The sequence below is a fragment of the Phyllobates terribilis genome, unplaced genomic scaffold (assembly GCF_046119375.1).
Source record: "Phyllobates terribilis strain yellow unplaced genomic scaffold, ASM4611937v1 Scaffold_1__5_contigs__length_1240528914, whole genome shotgun sequence".
In the NCBI taxonomy this organism is placed as follows: Eukaryota; Metazoa; Chordata; class Amphibia; order Anura; family Dendrobatidae; genus Phyllobates; species Phyllobates terribilis.
In genome coordinates this window covers 390639728-390657073 of record NW_027362761.1, presented here as the reverse complement: position 1 = coordinate 390657073, position 17346 = coordinate 390639728, and positions in this window count along the sequence as shown.

Sequence of the window (17346 nt, the reverse complement as noted above, 5' to 3'; positions counted from 1 at the left end):
TTTGGTCTGTACTGTATTTTCAAAACTATGTTTTTTTTGTTAATGACACAACTTGAAAATAATAAAGCTAATTATTTTTGTTTAATATTTCTTTAAGTTTATTTTCTTTTTTTTTAAATATCAAAATAAGAAAGTGTAAGAGCAGGTGTTCCCTTTCAAGGAAAGTTACCAAAGTAAGAGAATGACCATTGAAACATATGAGTAGGATTGTCACTAATTTATTATACACAGAGATTTAACTGGAGCTTAAAGGATCAGTTTCTTCTTTTCTCACCAGGAGCGCACGGTTTCTCAGCCTTTCAGGCTCTTGCCTGCCGGGGGAGTCGGAAGGTAGGTGCATTTCTGAAGAATGACAGTTCAGACCAGACAGGGTTGCGCCACTATCTGAACTGTGCTCACTCCAATGCTTTTGCCTCTGAAGTATCGGAGGAGCATAGAGACACTGAGCAGCGTTTGTAAAATAGAGAATTTTTTAAGAAGAGGTATTCGGCAAAGTTGCTTTTTTACAAGCACTTTGTCTCACTTCTGAAATGGGTAAAAGTGCAATCACTTTAACTTTTCTGGGAAAAACTGTGGAATAAATGTATTATGCTCAAAAACTGTTCTTCTAGAGGTTTTTGTTGCTTTAGATAATGATGTATTGGTAAACAAACACCACTGTAAAAAAAGATGCAACATCTGAGTGCTGATTGTAGTTCAGTTTTATATAGGTTTAGGAAATAAAACTATTGACAATGTTGTAAATTAAAAAACATACGTTATTCACAAGTTTAATCCCGCACCACTGTTGTTATGATATTTTGGTAGTCCCTCCCAACCAGTATTTCTTTACATGCTATCATCATTACTACTGAGGCCATGGGTTGGATGTAGCAATCACATGACCTCCGAAAACCAGGGGAGCTTTTGTATGGCTGACAGTTATCTCTACCAATGCCCCATACATGTGTAGTCAGCTTGTCTGAGTATGTACTGTATTTTTCGGACTATAAGACGCACCGGACCATAAGACGCACCCCAACTTTTGGGGTGGAAAATAGGAAAAAAAAAATTTATATTTATATAGTCTGAATAGGTATCTTACCTTGGGGACATTGGAGCGAGGGTCACAGGAGGCAGGGTCCTTCAGGAAGCCGGCGGAAGTGAATGAATGCTGTGGACGCTGGATGCGAGAAGCTGGTGCTTCAGCAGCAGGGAGGTGTGGTGGTAGTAGAGCAGGATCGCAGGGCCCTCAGTTCCCTCCCTCAGGAACCTGGCAGCTGCAGCAGAAGAGGTGAGATACTGCGGGGCTGGGGCCTGTGGTGGGGCCTAGGGCCTGTGGTGGGGCCTGGGCCTGTGGTGGAGCCTGGGGCCTGTGATGGGGCCTGTGGTGGGGCCTGGGCCTGTGGTGGAGCCTGCGGCCTGTGGCCTGGGGCCTGTGGTGGGGCCTGTGGCCTGGGCCTGTGGTGGGGCCTGGGCCTGTTGTGGGGCCTGGGCCTGTGGTGGGGCCTGGGGCCTGTGGTGGGGCCTGTGGTCTGTGGTGGGGCTTGGGCCTGTGGTGGGGCCAGGGGCCTGTGGTGGGGCCTGGGCCTGTGGTGGGGCCTGGGCCTGTTGTGGGGCCGGGGCCTGGGCCTGTGGTCGGGCCTGGGCCTATGGTGGGGTCTGTGGTGGGTCCTAGGGTGGGGCCTGTGGTGGGGCTGGAACCTGGCTGGGGCCTGTGGACCGGATGGGGCTGGGGCCGGGTCCAGGGCCTGTGAGCGGCATGCGCTGCTGTCCAGTGGCTGCGGCTGTGCAGCGGTGTGGCAGAGTGGTGGTGGGTGCTGCAATGCAGCTTTCCGGTGGCTGCGGCCATCTTCATGAAGCTGTGATCCAAAGAAAAATGTCAGTGCAAATGCCTGGATAGTGCACTATAAATCCAGCGAGCTTGTTGTCTTAGAACATCTCCCTGGAGCCTTACAGGGCTGATCCATTCTATTTTTAATTATTTCCATTGTCTGCTCCTTTGTGGTGAATGAAAGGTGTTTATAATAAGCCATCCTGGGAATTGCACTGCACAATACATATTTTGCATAACTAATCTGTACTGAAAGAAAGATTACAGCATCAAAAATAAAAAAAAATGGAAAACATTATTGATAATAATAGTAATAAGAATAAGAATTAATAATAAGAAGGAGAAGAAGAAGTAGAGACATTTCTTCAGATACTTTGCTAATTTGATGACATAATGTGAGCACTCAGTGCAATGTTGCACTAGAGGTCGACATCACAAACATTACTGTATAGGTAAGAATAAGAAGAGCATTCTTCCCCCAAGTGTCTGATGGTAGTGTCTATGTTTGCAAAGCAGGGAAGCATGGTAAGTAGGCAAGGCAAGTAATTGCCTATGGCGCCATCAGATACAAGCAAATGTTAGTAGCAAAATAAAATGTAATTGATTGTGAGACATAGCGCAGGCACGTCTGTAGTAACAGCCACTGTTCCCTTCCTGCGCTGGTTCACACAGCAGTTCTAGCAAAAGTAGTAGGGTAGGGGCAGAGAATTTCAAAGCAGGGCCAGGACAAGGGGAAGGCAGTAGGGCGCCACCTCAGGTGAAGAAGAAAGGGGCACAATATCAAAGGGAAAAAAAATATGAATTTGAATGAATCTACACCAACATCTACATCAATCTGCACTAAAAATACATGTAAAATGTAAAAATACAAAGTCTACAGACTTTGGGCATGAATAGGACATGCTGTAATTTAAAAGACCACTAACTCAAATAGTTCACCAAATCAAAACACTTTGGCACCGATTCATTTAGACTGGCATTTGTGCACCTAGGCTACAGTATACAGTATGCCGAGAGCTTTTCCTGACATACTATAATGTTGCCACCGACTGACATCCACCAGAGGCCAAAAATGTGTTCTTTTGGCATCCATCTGGCTGGTATGGGACTGTTAACTGTATAGAAAAGCATAGCAGACTGCACTTTTCTTTGCGGAGGGCCACTGCAAAGAAACACTGCTGCACTTCGGCTTTGAGGGGGTCGCAGCATTAATTCCGCAAGGAACATATTACAGACCCTAAGGAAAAGGAAAGGTGGGTTATAGCAAAGAGGGTTCTTCTGCTTCAGTTTGCATCTGTTTTGTAATGCATCCATTTTTCACATGACTTCAGTTTCCCTGCTTCTAATACAGGTCAGAGAAGCAGAACTCAAAATACAAGTGTTACCAGGGCATAAACACGGAGCATGGAGTATATCATGACTGGCATTGCATACTTCAGTCTTGAACAAAAAGAGGGAGTTGTCCCAGATTTATTGAGCCATATACCCCTCTTAAATGATTTCCAAGGGATTTACAATCATATTTTTAAAACTCCCACCTAATTAGGCTGGAAATTTTGCCCATAACATGGACTGAAAAATACAACCGCTAAATGGTGGTGTTGTAAGGGAACTCCTTGGCCAAGGTGTACTTTGGGAGCCCTATACATCATATACAGGGGCCCCAGGGTTTCTGATGCTGACACCTTCAGACTATGCTCTGACACTATTTGTAAGACGATGGGACCCTTTAGCTCCACGATGAAGAAAACAGACAGGTTTATGGAAAAAAAAGTGTTGTTTTCTAGGTCTGTAACATATGTAAAATGGGTAGCAGGAACATTGCTTAATTTCTTAACCTACACAGTTTGACAAAGGTTCACACTTGATGGTTGCAGATGGCGGTACATTACCTGTGAAGAACGTTGCATATGAATAACAGGTTGTACTTAGGGCAGTAACGTAGCTACTGGGGGGGACAGTGGGTGCAGTTACCCCTGACTTGGAAGGGCCCACTCGGAGCTTCCCCTACCTATAACTGTATCGGCATGTTCAGCAGAAATGATCTCTCTGCACTGCCGCGCTCCCTTCTGTAGGCCACAGGTCACTTTAGGCCAGGGGACTACAGAATGGCAGGTCTAGAGCAGAGTGATGAGATGACATCTCTGTCCAGGACCTGCTGCTGTCTGCTGCTGGACTCGCCGGTGTAAGGTGAGTCATTGATGGTTATTTTTTTATTTAAATATTTTGTGATGGCCATTATGTGTGGGGGCCCACATATATAATGGGGGCTACTAAGGGGGGCCTCCATAGATATTGGGGGCCACAAAGGGAGCTCTCAAAAATTGTGAGGGTTAATAAGAGGGGCCCTCATAAATAGTGGGAGCTACTAAGGAGGCCCCATAAATAGTGGGGGCTACTAAGGGGAGACCATCAAACAAAGTGGGGGCTACTAACATGGCCATCATAGAGTGTGGGGGCTATATGGTGGGCCATTATAGAGTGTAGGAGTTACTAAGGATACAATAATCCAGTATGGGAGCTAATAAGGAGGCCATAAAACAATGTGGATGCTACTAAGGGGGCCATGATACAGAGTGGAGTCATCCTACAGTGTGGGGGCCATCATACAGTGTGGGGGCCATCATACAGTGTTGGGGCCATCATACAGTGTTGGGGCCATCAGTTTGGGTGCTACTAAGGTGCCGTTATACTGTGTGGGGGCTACTACGAGGCCATTATACAGTGTGGGGGCCATTATACTGTGTATAGGGGAGCATCATACTGTGTAGAGGGGAGCTGTGATTAAATTATAAGGGAGCTGTACATGGGGGGAGACTCAGGACATTATTAAATGTAAAGTGGGCACTTATTGTTATCAGGGCACTTGGGGTATTAGGACTGTCAAAGGGGCACACAGAGGGCATTATTACTTTCTAGGGTGCAAGATGTGTGCACTGTTTTTTAGGGAACTTGCATAGGGCATTAATATATTATATAGGTTTGTTTTACCATCTAGAGGGCACAAAGGAGGCATTATTACTATATAAGGGGCACAGTGGTAGGCACTACTATGTGGGGCACAAAGAGGAGCACTGATTTTGTACCACACAGCAGGGGCAATAATAGGGATGCATACGGCAGCAGCTGCTCAGTATTGGGGTGACAGCAGGATGAGAGGTTTGTGCAGGTTGGGGAATAGATGGAGACAGTGCTGGAAACGTGAGAAGTCAAATGTGACTTCTCTGCAGAAAAATCTTGGATGGAAGAAGTTGTCATATCAGCCTGGGCCAGATGGAAAAACAGGAACGACTCCATCAGAAAGAATTTCAGCTGTAAGTTATCATCTCTAACTGTACTGCAATCTTCTATATGTTCTGGTATCTACCACTATATGGACACCATATGGCAGTAATATCAGTGTTGACCTTTTTTTCAGTAACAGCACAGTGATCTGCTTAGGTACATCTACTATTAGGGTGCAGCAGCGTAGTTGTAATCAGGGTTTCCTGCTTAAGGGCACACTAAGAAGGCCCCCCCGACCCAAACCCCCTAGCTATGCCTCTGGCGTAGGGCCTCCATCTTCCCAGTACAGGGCCCTATGGGTCAATGCATTACGCTGTGCCCCCTGCACTCAAACTGTACTCTGTGCTGTGAACAGTGTATGGTAGCTCTCTTAGCTTCCACCTTACAGACTTGTCCCAGCCTGGCTGATTCCGTATTTATTCACAAAGACCTCCAAGTCTGGCTACCACTGATACTGACTTAAAATCCACTTCCAGTAGGTCCCAATCTTGCCTGCTATGAGGAGAAACTGCCATCACTGTTACTTGCTGGCTTACACTTGCTCCCTTGTATGTCTGCTCTTCACACACACACACAATGATGATCAGTACTGTCTGAGGGTGTCCTTTCTTCTCTCTAGATCAACCAAGACTAACTATTTAAAAACAGAACTAGCCACTAGTGCCCATTACTCCTCCCCAACTATGGGCTTGCCCTACAATTATTCCCATCACCCCTGACTAACAGGAAACTACAGCCTTCATGAGGAAAAACACACAAGTCCTGGCTTTGCCGTGAATAATAGTGCTACAGAGATCTAAGATGCTGTCATTTCCAGACATTAGACGTGCAGACCCTTGACCTAATAATGGCAGAGAAACGTGCCTGTGTTACACTCTTCTGAAACTGGCTTACCCATATAATAAAGACAAATAAATGTGCCCAATATATGACCCTGCGAAACTAGCCTAGAGAGAAGTGATGCTAGTTTCTAGGAAAGATTAGCAATGTCCCTCGTGTGAGGCCTAGTGATTTGTGCCTGTGTGGACTTGTTTTTCAGCTGTTTGGTCTCTGCAGAGTCATTGTAATTATATGGCCAAATCAGGCTTTAGTTCATTTGGAATTTTCAGTACTGTGCTCTTCAGCAGTATATATATATATATATATATATATATATATATTTATATATATATACGCATTGTTTAGATATATACTAAAATCTGCATATATTATGGTTTGCTGCATTTATCAACAAGGCCTACAACTGGTGTCCTTAGAGCAGTCCCTTTATTTTAGTAATTGATGCATACAAACTAAAATATCATTGCCTTATTTTACTAGAAAAAAGAGGTTGTTTCTCAAATAGTAAAGCACTGTATATACTGCCCTATAAACTTGTAATACTATATACTGCATGTCAAAACTTGGCCCCATTTGTTGATCTTTGGGATCGAGGTTACATTGTTTGTTTTCTTGTAAGTGACCATCTAGGAACCCATAGTTACCTATTGTGAATATATATATGCTGATAGTATATCTAGGAGTATTCTAAAATGAATCTTAAAGGGGTCACTTTGGTGGCAAGTAGAGATGAGCGGTGTTCGACTCGAGCTGTTCACCAATCTCAAATTCGAGCTGTTTTGGGCGGTGTTCTAGTCGTTCGACGAACTCGAACGATTTGCAAAAAATTCGGCTGTTCGAGGTTATGTTCGATAACTGTTCATGCACCAAAAGCGTAACTGGATTTTTTCACAGTAATACTGTTAATTAGTGATGAGCGAGCATGCTCACCACTGCTTGGTACTCGCCCGAGCATCTCAGTACTCGAGATGTTCGGAGCTCGCCGAGTACTTTCGAGGTGCTTGGGCGGGAGCTCGGGTCCCCGTCCTGCATATCTGGCAGTATTTAGAGCACCAATCATGGAGGGATTGCCTGCCACTCACTGTAATGCCACAGACATGGTGGCTGTGGCATTACAGTTGTTGCCCAAATCGATGGGAACAGTAATCACAGTGAAACATGAAAAGCCGGCAATTCAGCAGCGGCATACACCGGTACCGACAATTTAGAACAGAAAGAATAGAGCATCACACATAGATTAGATAGATAGAAACATGTCAGTCACATATATAATAAGTACAGTGACAGTGTTGGTTACTGTACTTGTCATTTAGTGTTAAAATAAAGGATTTATTAAAAAAAAAATTGGCGTGGGGTTCCCCGTAATTTTAGTCTCTAGCGGAGGTTAAGCAGATGGCTGGGACAGATGTTTGAAGCCTGGGAAGGGGGTAATACCCACGGGGGGGGTTGTAGGGCTGTGGTTGATGTCAGTGACGTGCATGAGGTGAGCTGAGTTCATTGGACATGAACTCGGCTCATCTGGATGCCGTCACAGCCAGTCACTGAGGAGCTTCACTGAGGAGCTTCTCAGTGTCTGCGGCATGTCAAGCTTTCTGCTGTGATCCAGTCTGTCATGTCAATGTAGCAGAGCTGAAGCTGTCCTGGGAACCATGGAAAGGTAAGGATGAGGTTGGTTTATTATTTTACTTTTATTGCAGAAGACATTGGCTTCAGCTGGAATGGGCGTGACGGTAAGTAGAGTTTAATTTAGAACGTTAAAGAATTGTGTCTTTATTTCAATTAAAGGACTTTATGGGTGTTTGTGTTTTTTTAAACTTTCACTATGGGGTTAGTAATGGGGGGGTCTTATAGACGCCTCTCCATTACTAACCTGGGCTTGATGTCAGCTGGCATTATAAGCTGACATCAACCCCAGCCCTATTACCCCACTGCCACCGCTACAGGGCAGTGGGAAGAGTGAGGCTAAGTGCCAGAATTGGCGCATCCTATGGATGCGCCATTTCTGGGGTGGCTGACAGCTGGTATTTCTAGCCTGGGAAAAGGCCAATATTCATGGCACCCTTCCTGGGCTATTAATATCAGCCCCCAGCTGTCTGCCTAGCCTTTGCTAGCTATTAAAATAGGGGGGACCCCACGTCAGCTTTTTCGGGGTCCCCCATTTTAATAGCTAGTAAAGACTAGGTATTCAGCTGGGGACTGATATTAGTAGCATGGGAAGCTCCGTGGGTATTACCCCCTTCCCAGGCTTCAAACATCTGCCTCAGCCGTCTGCTTAACCTCTGCAAGAGACTAAAATTACGGGGAACCCCACGCCAATTTTTTTTTTAATAAATCCTTTATTTTAACACTAAATGACAAGTACAGTAACCAACACTGTCACTGTACTTATTATATATGTGACTGACATGTTTCTATCTATCTAATCTATGTGTGATGCTCTATTCTTTCTGTTCTAAATTGATGGTACCGGTGTATGCCGCTGCTGAATTGCCGGCTTTTCATGTTTCACTGTGAGCACTGTTCCCATCGATTTTGGCAACCACTGTAATGCCACAACCAGCATGGCTGTGGCATTACAGTGAGTGGCAGACAATTCCTCCATGATTGGTGCTCTAAATAGCACCAGACATGCAGGACGGGGACCCGAGCTCCCGCCCGAGCATCTCGAAAGTACTCGACGAGCTCCGAGCATCTCGAGTACTGAGATGTTCGGGTGAGTACCGAGCAGTAGCGAGCATGCTCGCTCATCACTAATTAACAGCATTACTGTGAAAAAATCCAGCCACGCTTTTGGTGCACGAACAGTTATCGAACATAACCTCGAACAGCCGAATTTTTTGCAAATCGTTCGAGTTCGTCGAAGGACTAGAACACCGCCCAAAACAGCTCGAATTTGAGATTGGCAAACAGTTCGAGTTGAACACCGCTCATCTCTAGGAGTCAGTAACCGAAATTCCCCCTTAATGTTTGTTTTGGCCACTAGGGTGCCCCTTCCCAACTTCTTGACCCGTCTGATTGCCTAGTCAAAGGAGGTACAGTATATACTACTGTACTTGGTTCCGCGTCGATGTTGTTATTTACTGACCTGCCCCTTGAATATGACAAATGGTGGATTAGTCCGAATGTATTGGGTTCCGTTCGACGGTGTTCGACGAGCCGTTCGACGAACCGTTCGGCGAACATGCCGGTGTTCGACGAACCGAACCCGAACACTACGGGGTTGGCTCAACACTAGTGACAAGCACATGGATTTTGGCAAGCTTTATTCAAATGAGTGAGAGTATAGCAGAAATCTGCATCTGAACATACCCTACTAATAATACGTTTCATAGTTTTGTTGTTGAAAAAAGACAAGTGTATTAAGCTGAACCTATAGATTAATGTGTTGACCCAGAGGAAGGCAAAAACCCCATGAGGCAGATTCTAATTGTCCCATATTAGGAGAAAAATTCCTTCCCTACTCCATATACGGCAATCAGACTAGTTCCCTGGGTATCTCCAGAATCTAGAACCCATAACCCGTAAGTATTCAAAACTTAACAGTAGGAAATAGAGAACTTGGAAAAATTAATAAGTATACATATAATGTAGTAATTGAAGGTGTCATAAAACATGGGCAGATAATACAGGTCTGGCTGTTACAAGAAAAATAAGATATTCACACAAAAGGACACACAGACTAGCAAACAGCAGTAAAACAATTTATGTAAAATATATATTTTATTAGATCACATGAACAAGATTAAAATGGATCCCACAATGAAAGAATATATATGGAAAAAAAGAAGAAAAAAATCCAGCTCACCACCTGTGCACAAAGCTGTGTCGGCAGCAAGCAGAGACTAGATAAGAGTAAGGTGCATCCAGCAACATGTCCAGAGGAAGGGTAAATTAAAAACAATAGTTTATTTAGATCATTTTAAAGAAAAATGGAGAAGAAAAATATTTTTATAAGGGAAGTCTTAGGAATAGACCTCTTTACGCGTTGCGAATAAAAATATTCTTAGTCATAATCAAAAACATGACTAGGAACATTTTTCTTTGAAACATGTAAGGAGGTCTATTCCCAGGAATTCCCTTATCAAACATTTTTCCACTCCATTTCTCTATTTTTAAAATAATGTAAATAAACTATTGTTTTTAATTTATCCTTCCTGTGGACTGGTTGCTGTATGCACCTTACTCACAATGTAAAAAGGTAACATAGCCAGCAGGAGAGGACAAGATACAATATGGAATAAATACAAGAAGAACAAGGGAAGAACATCACAGTATAAAGAAATATTAATTTGGTGTAACTGTATATTACATATATTCCAACAAAAGCCAGAGTAGCGCTTATTAACTATTAACTAAGCAAAAATAATAAACTCATACCCATGCTTGTCCTCTCCTGCTGGGATGACACAAGCTACTAAGGGTCTCTAGATGTAGAGCATAGGTGTCAAACTCAAGGCTTGCAGGCCAAACCCGGTCCGCTATGTCATTCTATACGGCCTGCGAGGTCAGGACACATTTCAACACGGCTCAAACTGGCTCTCCATAAGGGGAAAGTGGAGCTCCGGTCAGAACAGTGTTTTAGTGTGTGCTGGAGCTCAAAATCTAAAATGGAAGGCGCACCCTGTGCTGACACCACCCCATTTACTAAGTACTGGTTGTATTCTACATCAATGCAGTCAATACTTAGCAGAGGGGGCTGAGCCTGCACAAGTAGCTGATGCGATCTTTGAATCTGAGCAGATGCAGCCAGAGCAGATGCAGCCAATAGAGGGGTCAGCGCCAGCACAAGGAGCAGGTGCCATCTTTATCAGAGTTAACAGTGCACGCACTGAACACAGTCAGCCTTGCACAAACGGTGAATACAGAGATCGCAGCCAGCCAGCATAAATGGTGAATGCAGTGATTGCAGTCAGCCAGCACAAATAGTGAACGTAGTGATTGCAGTCCACCAGCACAAATGGTGAACGCAGTGATTGCAGTCAGACAGCACAAACCGTGAACGCAGTCAGCCAGCACAAACAGTGAACGCAGTGATCGCAGTCAGTCAGCACAAACGGTGAACACAGTGATCGCAGTCAGCCAGCACTAACGGTCAACGCAGTGACCGCAGTCAGCCAGCAAAAAAGGTGATCGCAGTCAGCCAACACAAATGGTGATTGCAATCAACGAGCACAAATGGTGAACCCACTTATCGCAGTCAGCCAGCACAAGCAGTGAAAGCAGCTATTGTGGTCAGCCAGCACAAACTGTGATCACAGTCATCTAGCACAAACGGTGAACGCAGTGATCGCAGTCAGCCAGTACAGTGAACCCCGTGAACGCAGTCAGCCAGCACAAACAGTTAATGCTGTGAATGCAGTCAGCCAGCCCAAACAGTGAACATCATCCAGCACAAAATGTGAATGCAGTGAATGCAATCAGCCGGCACAAAAAGTGAACACAGACAGCCAGCACAAAAGATGAATGCAGTCAGCTAGCACTTTTGTGTGTGGTTCCATCTTTGAATGAGAGCAGACACAGTCAGCACTTAGCATAGGGAGTGGTTCAACTCGGACTCTGAGGTCTGGCTCAGCTCTCTTGGCCCTATTACCCAGGGACAGTGCTCTTATCCCTACTACACAGGGACAGCGCTCGTTGCCCTACTACCCAATAACAGCTGTCTTAGCCCTACTACACCAGAACAACACTCTTATAGCCCTACTACCATCAGGAACAGTTCTCTTAGCTTTACTTCCCAGGGGCAGCTCTCTAGTCCTACAACCCAGGAACAGCTCACTTAGCCCTGCTACACATGGACAGCACTCGTAACCCTACTACTATCAGGAACACCTTTCTTAGGCTTACAACCGAGACACAGTTCTTTGAGCCCTACTACCCAGGGACAGCTCTCTTAGCCTTACTACCCATGAACAGCATTCTTAGCCTTACTACTTAGGGACAGTGTTTTAGCCCCACTACCCAGGGACAGCACACTTAGTCCTACTATCCAGGGACAGTGCTCTCTTAGTCCTACTACCCAGGAACAGCTCTCTTAACCCTATTACCCAGGGACAGCGCTCTTAGCCCTACTACCCAGGGATGGCTGTCTTGTAGCCCCACTACCCAGGGATAGCTCTCTTATAACCCTATTACCCAGGCACAGCTATTATATTGCCCCTGGAAAGTCCATGCATTGCAGTCCATGCATTGCAGTCCGTACTTGTACCATGTTGCAAGGACATATGAGCCCTTACAATTACAAGCAACCCTTTGAAGGCAACCATAATGTGATGTAGAGAATGCCCCATTGTCATCAATGCACTTCTAGGTGTAAAGATATCATTGGAAAGCTATCTGTACTGTCGATACTGTAAATCATAATGAGATCACCCTTAAGCCATCATTTTTCCTAACTAAATAACCTCAAGTTTGATAACCTGTGTGATAGTTTGTTTTGTCATTTGTTTGGCTTAAAACATTGCCAAGTGGTTTTATTTTTTCAAGCATTTTATTAGTTCTTTTTTATCTTGTAATAATTTCAGTTCAGGACTGCCCATATATTTTAAATATCCAGGTGGTTTGCACTTTACTTTGTGCAGAGTAAGCTGCTTGCACAAGCTGTCATCTGAAATTCCTAATCAATGTATACACATCTTTGCACAAGCTCTGTGTACACAGTATATGAAGTACTGCCAGTGCTTCCTCCTCCAGACCCAGCAATCATGTAATCTCTGGATGTAGTGAGATAGGAGGAGCTGCCCGATCCTAGAAGACCCAGTCAGCTCTGCCATGCTTACTGCAAAATAAGAAAATAGGGCTTGCACACCTTTAGCTTAAAATGAATGTACAGCTGCACAAAAGCCTGTGGCCAATATACAAAGATATACATACACCAGGCATCAACGCCCTGTGGATAATGAATACCAAAATTAAGGTGACCTAGTATACCAGACCCAGTTACAGAAGAAATTAGCAATAAATTAATGTATTAATAATAGAAAATGTTTGAAATAAATGAAAAAAAAAAACAAGGAAAAAATACAAAACAAGGAAAAACTTAAAAACAAAAGAGGCACCATCAGTCTGAATCGCTGAGTCTAGGCCTTTATCTGTCGGAAAAAAAATGTCCAATGTATAAGAATAATTTCTATAGAATGAGGAACCCAATTTAAAATGTTTTTTTAACTGTTCTTTGTGGTTATAAATAAAATACAAATAAAGAAATGTGAAAAATAGGCACGTATTTCCTATTTTCTTTACATTCTTCCCCAGTATCAGCAAAAAAAATAGAAATATAAAAACAATTAAAAAATTAAGCCCAATGTATAATGAAAAAAAAATATTATTGAAAATATGAATGAGAAAAGTTTCAAGAACTGTTAAAAGCGCATGTATGAAAAACCTGAATATCGTCAGGATAAGACAAAATGGCACAGTCTTGAAATGGTTAAATATGCTTTTTTCCCAGCATTTTTCATGTCCCGTAAAGAAGCTTCGGAGTGTTTTTCAACTACCACACATGAAGAAGTTTGACAGTATGATATGTCAAATTGCGAAAAAAAAACTAAAAAACATTTTGACTTTTTAGCATTTACTTATGTTGAGCCATGAATAACTTTGACAGAACCCCTTGGTTACAATATTGCACAAACGAGGATTATGTGGGATTATGTGGCTATTGTTTAGCCCAAGTAAATTAAGATAATAGTGACATCTCATTCTGTGTCAAAATATTGCTGTGCGATCTCGTTAGAATTTCTCGTGACCTAAAAGAATATGAATTGGCAGCTGCTGATCTTCAGAGAATGTGCACGTGCATGTATTCTGTATAGATCTCTAAATACAACAGCCTATTCTTGTCTTTGTATAAAGATGTAGGAAGAGAACCCATGTGGCTAAGTTTTTATGTTGGCTATGTAAGGATGAATGAGTTTTATATAGAAGTTTGTTGTGTACAGTGAAGTTATTGTTTTGAATCTCTTGAAATATGTAATTTTATTATACTAAGAAGAAACACATTAAACATATTAAACTGATTGGAATATGTTTGCAAACCAGTAGACCTTGTGTCCATTTTGTGTCAGGAATTATCATTTACAAAATAATGTCAAACCTTTTTAAAAATGATATTGCTTGCAAAGGTTCAAATACAAACCACACTACTATATCAATAAAAATTTAACATTTACACATTTACTGTCCGTGGAACCAAGTTTTACCAGTAGAACATTGCCCAAGCATCTTACAGTCTCTGCCAGTTTGTCTTCTTCCCATAGAGCATCGTGGTGCTATCTCTTCCCCAGGTAAGCAATGCACTTGGACCTTGCTTTTACATGGTGTAAAAGAAAACATAATTCTTCAAGCCAAAGCACCTTCTTTTCCATTTATCCATTGCTAGTTCTGGACACTTGCCCAATTTAGGCTCCCCATATACATTAATAAGCCTTGGGCATGCATGATATTTTTGCTGGTTACCAGTTGTTCTTTCTTGAACCACTTTTGGCGAGTACTTACAACTTCATATTGGCAACATCTCAAAAGAACTGCCATTTTAGAGATGCTTTGACCGAGTCGTTTAGACATCCCCAGTTTGACTCTTGTTAGAATCATTCAGATTCTGTCGTTTGCCTATTTTTTCTGCTTCCAAGACGTCAATTTTAAGTCCTGACTGCAGAAAACTTTTACCACCAATCTGGTTGAAGCTGCAGGAAAATTTACATAACAAATACGTATCCAATTGTGTGGACTTTTGATTTTTTGGGGGATTTCCTTGTGAAAAAGAGCACAGTGTCTAGATAAAAAATCTCTATACTCATTTGCCCTGGTAACAAAAGCTTGGTCCTACAGCTGGTCTTTGGACACCTGACCTCCATAAATAATCTGATGTTACATGTGCCTGCTTCAGCCCAGAGATATAGTATGTAGCTCCAGAAGCACAATTGGCCAACTTGGAGCTGTTGAGTAGGAAGCAGATGCGACACGTCTATGTGACTTGTGATCTCTGAAAGCCAGGAGACAATGACTGATAGGGAACCAGGCTAGTGTTACCATGACAGAGGCAGAAGGCGAGAAAATTGAATTTCTTTTTCAATTAAACTGCTTTCTTATTTTACAATCTTTACACCTGTAGAATTTTGCAGGGAATCTGAAGGTGATCTAGAGCAAAATCCACAACTATTACATTTTGCAGATTTTGACTTCCCCATTGAATGGAAGAGGAAAAATCTACAATAAGAATCAATAAGTTACAGATCTGCAACTTTGTTACTTATCTTTTAAACCAATGGGAAGTGGAATTCATACAGATTTCACAAGTATTTTAGTGCAGAATAAGCATCAGAATTCATATGAAATATACTGTTTGTGTACATAACCTAAAAGGTTCACTATAAATGTACAATTCTTCACCCTCTTATTCACTGATGGGTTCAGCAAGCAATCCTGTTAGCATCAGTGGGAAAATAAATAGCATGCCTCACAGACAAATGCTGGACTGAAAATTGCTATTCTTTGCCAAAAAGCTCATATTAAAAAGGAAGTTTGTTTTTCAGCAGAAAATATAAAGCACATTACAAGATAAACACTGACGTGGCTCAATGTACAAGCTCATCTTTGTGATAAAAAGGACATAATGATTCTGCCTTTAATACAGAGTTCCTTGCTAAATGCGTTATATTTGCTAGCCCTAGGATATTTGTAGACTTCCTTTCTACTCCATACAGCAGCGGTACACAATCTGTGGCTGGGGACCACATATGCACGCAATCTCAATCTGTGTGGCCACAATCATTTGATTACATTCTACATATATGTTATGTGGCAGAGAAAAGAGGAATTGTGCATTGACAGGAGCAAACACTGGTAAATGCACTGTGTAGTCATCTCTAAGATGCATAGAGGTATAGGGGTCTCCTGACCAGTGTTAGATCTCACCTTGTGAGGTGGATTCACGAAGCCGCAGAAAAGGGTGGATAAACAGACCCAGGGAGTTGGCACAGCAGTCTGGAAGGCACGTAGAACAGAAGGATCCAGACATCAGGCTATACTGGATGGCAGACAAATAGGCGATGTGGGATACCGAGAAGCCACAGAACCAGGAGGGCAGAAGAACAAAGGAGAGCAGGTTAAGAGGAAAATGACAGGTCTGAAACAGAACCTGGCAGTAGGTTGTAAAATCCATAGAAGACTTTAGAACAATGACTCTAATACCATATATAGAAAAGAATCTGGCACTTAAAAAGGCCATGATGGGAAGAAATTCCTTTTAATAACATGGTCCAAAATCAGTGTAAGGCCACAGTCCCACTATCAGTATTCGTTCAGTATTTTTTCTCAGGAGTGGGAGCCAAAACCAAGAGTGGGTGATAAATGCAGAATTGGTGACTTGTTTCTATTATACCTTTTCTCTGATTGTTCCTCACCTGGTTTTGACTCCCACTCCTGAGAAAAAATACTGACCGAATACTGACCCAATACTGATAGTGGGGTCGTGGCCTAACGCTATGGCTCCACTATCAGTATTTGGTCAATATTTGGTCAGTATTTGTCCTCAGTACTTGTAAGCCAAAACCAGTAGTGGGTCAAAAATGCAAAATTGGTGCACTTGTTTCTATTATAATGTACTTTTCTCTGATTGTTCCTCACCTGTACTTGACTTACAAATGCTGAGGAAAAATACTGACCAAATACTGACCAAATACTGATATTGGGGCCGTAGCCTAAGAGTCAGTGACATATCACCAAGGACAACATCTGCAAGGAGTTTGTATGCTCTCCCTGTGTTTGTATGGGTTTCCTCCGGGTTCTCCGGTTTCCTCCCACATTCCAAAGACATACTGATAGGGAATTCAGATTGTGAACCCCAATGAGGACAGTGATGATACCGTCTGTAAAGCGCTGTGGAATTAATGGCGCTATATATGTGAGTAATAATAAAATAAGTAATAATAAAAAAATGGTATACAGTTACAACAGCAAATTCATGAAATATCCAGAAGTCAGGAATTTCCCTAAGGTGTTCAAGGGGAATAATAAACTCCAATTGTGCATCCCTGCTGTATACGATGTAGCATCTAAAGCAAAAATAGGAACGAACAATGTATTGAATTTGAAAAAGACATTTTATGAAGTGCTGCAGTCAGGGAGGAACACTAAATTTCTTATTAGGCCATGTGCTTGGCTTGAGCCTCTACCAACAATAGGTTTTTAAAACAGGTAGAAGATCTGCAGCTGTGCCTGCATGACATGACCTGGTGGTCACTAATAAACCTGCAGAGTACTCTAATGGATCATTATGGCAATGCGGACATGTTTCTTCTTTATACTGGAATGAATGCATAGTGGCTATATTGATACTTGTTACCTTAATTAGCATTTTTGCTGCGGAGCTCTCCATGTGAATCTTGAAAGATCCATTCATATTAAGGCTA